This window comes from Propithecus coquereli, unplaced genomic scaffold (genome assembly GCF_000956105.1).
Source record: "Propithecus coquereli isolate 6110/MARCELLA unplaced genomic scaffold, Pcoq_1.0 Scaffold66, whole genome shotgun sequence".
NCBI lineage: Eukaryota > Metazoa > Chordata > Mammalia > Primates > Indriidae > Propithecus > Propithecus coquereli.
The window spans coordinates 5,538,317-5,541,725 of NW_012152618.1; positions in this window are offsets into that span (position 1 = coordinate 5,538,317).

Genomic DNA, 3,409 nt, shown 5'->3' on the forward strand with positions numbered 1-3,409 from the left:
CTCAGAATCCCTTTTTTTCACATAGGGTTTTGGGGATGTCACATACGATTCTAGGCCTTGGAAGGTTTGACACATGATAGGAACCTGCTTGTTCAGTCTCTTTCTCCCAGTTTAACTAAAGCTCTGCCCATGTCTCTGTCGTTACAAGTGGGTAGCTTTGGCACAGCCAGAGCCCCACGGCTATCCATGTTCGTGTGACCCATATAAATGATTACATGACTGGGGAATTTTGTGAATAAAAAGAATGCTGTTAATAATGACACACCGACAATAGATACAAATGGGGATTGTCCCAGTCAAATGGAGAAATAAGGTGGCACTACTCCATATTTGCATTGTCACACCTTAAAACACATAAAGGGATTTTATATACATTGTATTGTTAGAGGCTTGTTTTTAAAGGAGCACATTTTATTTTAAAAATAAATAGGTAAATGGAATAATGTTTGTGGAGTCTGAGCTGGAATGGACTGCCTCGTGCAAAGCCCTCATTTTATGAGTGAAGATCCTGAGCCCCAGCATTCTGGAAGCTCTAGTGAGGCCTGAGTAGCTATCAGATTTGAGGTCCTTCCTGCCTTTTGTCCCCTCTCACTGTCTCTACCAGGAGGATCAGAAGAGAGGTTGTCAATGGATTTGTCTTGGGTTGAAGAGCTATGATGAAGCCTTCATGAGTGTCCCCAAATGACAGCCAAGCATGAAGCCATTTAGGTCTGGGATGAAGGCCAGTGTCCCTGTGACTCAGATCTCACAGAGCACATGGAGACCCGAATCACTGTCCCCTCCCTCTGGCTAAGGCTTCCCTATTTCACTCTGCACCCGCAGTGTATGTCGCACAACACAGAGGAGCCTTCATGGCAGCGGCAGAGCACAGGTCTGCATGTCCATGGTCTGTATTTCATCTGCATGTGGCACCAACTTCCAGCCCTTTCTGTGCCACCCAATTTTGAGAGGGAAGAGATTTCATGGCTATGATGGACTCTCTGAGAGCTATTTACATAAATGAAATAAGTAATAAAACATAAAAATAAGGGAGTGTGATGATTAATTTTAGGTGTCCACTGGACTGATTAAGGAATACCTGAAACCTGGTAATGCATCATTTTGGGGTGTGTCCGAGAGGGTGTTTCCAAGAGGAGATTAGCACGTGAGTCTGAGTGGAGCTGCCCTCCGTGTAAAAGGGCACCCTCCAATCTACTAGGAGCGCAGAGAAAAGGCAGATATGTTGCTCTGTCTCCTGGAGCTGGGACATGTGCGTCCTCTCCTGTTCTTGGGCAACAACTCCAGGCTCCCCACAGCCTTTGGACTCCAAAACTTAACACCAATGGCCTCCCGGGTTCTCAAGTCTTTGGCTTGGGACTGAGAGTTACAGCATTGGCTTCCCAGTTCTAAGGCCTTTGGACTTGGACTGAGCCATGCCCCCAGCATCCCGGGTCTCCAGCTTGCAGACGGCCTGTGGTGGGACTTCTCAGCCTCCATAATATCTTGAGCCAATTCCCCTGATAAATCCTTTCTCATATGCCTATATCTATATCTATATCTGTATATCTGTCTCCTATTGGCTCTGTCTCTCTGGAGACCCCTGACTAACACAGGGAGTAACAAAGCATTTTTCTCCAGTGGTTTTGTCCTTCTCCTCAAAATCTAACTAATCAGTCACTTAATTCCTGGAATGAGCCACTAGAGGTTTTGGGTCATGGTTCCTGTTCCATTTATATCACCTTATTTTTGACAAGATGACTCTGCTTCTGTACACTGAGCCTGAACATGCCAACATCAGGATGGGAGATCTGTTCCAGGCCCTGTGGTTTTCACGTTCTCTCTGAATTCACCATTCTTCTTAAAACATTGTCTGTCATCCACCCCTAGTCAATAGGCAAATAGATACAAATCAAAAAGGAAACAAGGAATTGGCTTCTTTTGTAATTGGAAGAGAGCTGTGAGCAAGACGGATGATGATTTGCAGGGACTCCCACTGCAAATTACCGCAGAACGCCTGTGATTAGTTAGAGGAAGAAACTGCACATTTATAACATTTGAGTAGAAAGAAGCATCTCGGTGCTATTCTCGCTCAGTATTTGGCACGGTGACATTTCAGTGCGGGGCCAACCTTGCAGCACCCTATTGTGACTCTGGCACTACGGGACATGACCTGGTTCCCCAGCCTGGGAGGCCTGGGAGCCCCGAGCAGAGGAACAGACCTGGGAGCAAGTCCCAGGAGCAGGGACACATATCCCCAGGCTGCATGTGCTGAGAACCAGCTTCACAGTTTGTGACTGGAGCAGAAAGGAGGTACAGGAGGAGAGGCTCCAGGTAGACAGGTGTGATGCTATACAAGCCCCCTGCCCACCCCATCTCTCGGCCCTCCACGCCCCTGTCCACGGCTCAGCTTTCTCTAGTGTTCTGCCTCCCTCTAATCACTACTATGACAGCCACATCCACCCCTAGTGACCAAGTAATAATGTGACCTGTGAGGCCTGTATTAGTAATAATATGGTCGTGATGCTACCTCTTGCTAGTTACTTGCTTAAGCACATATGCTTTAATAGAAGGAAATTCAATACTCTTCTCTAAGACTCCCTCCTCTCTTCCCCTAAATTGCCCAAGCCCCCTGGAGGTTTGGTCCAAACAAGATGGCCTCCCAAATCCCAAGTGGGAGGAGAAGTGGCCTCTGTGAGACCATTCATGGCCTCTCACTGCCACGCAGTGTTGTTGACGAGTGCTGGCCCTGAGCCATGGGACTCACACTTGGCTGCTGTGAGCACAGCCTTGCTGGTCGCGTTCCTGTGGGGGCAGTGGCTGGCACAGCAGGGCACCACGTTATGCTGTCTTAGTTCACACTAACATGCGTAGTGGTGGTTCTCAGGCACATAACCACTGAGCCCAGGAGCAGGTTCCAAAAGATCATTAACACCTCCCACGTGCTAGCCTCTCTACGAACCATCCCTTTCAATGATTGCTGAGGCCCTTGTCTTAAGTCTGGGCCATCAGTGTGTCTTCAGATATAGTGTACTCATAGCAAGTTTGAAGAAGAGTAAGGCCAGCTGATCAGGAGACGAATGCTGTGGAAAAGAGTTTGATACTCACGGTTCCTAAGAGAGGCTGCGACGTGCCACGAGGGGCCACGCAGGGAAGCAGCAGCGTTGATCAGGAGGCAGAGGGAGAGGAGGGCACTGTGGGCAAGAGAATTTATTGTGGTTTCTGCAGGAAGGAACAGGCAAGGATGGGTGAAGAGACTTAGTATTGGCTAGTTTGAATGATTTCAGTGGGTTCTAGGGCTCAGGGGCTGGTCTTAGTTGTCCGTACCCGGCCCTGGAGTGATCAGGGCAGGTGGATGGTGTCCCAGAGTATGAGAAGTAAAAAGAAGTGGCTGGAGGTATGGGCCCTGGCCTGGTTGGTTTGTATTTGAAAA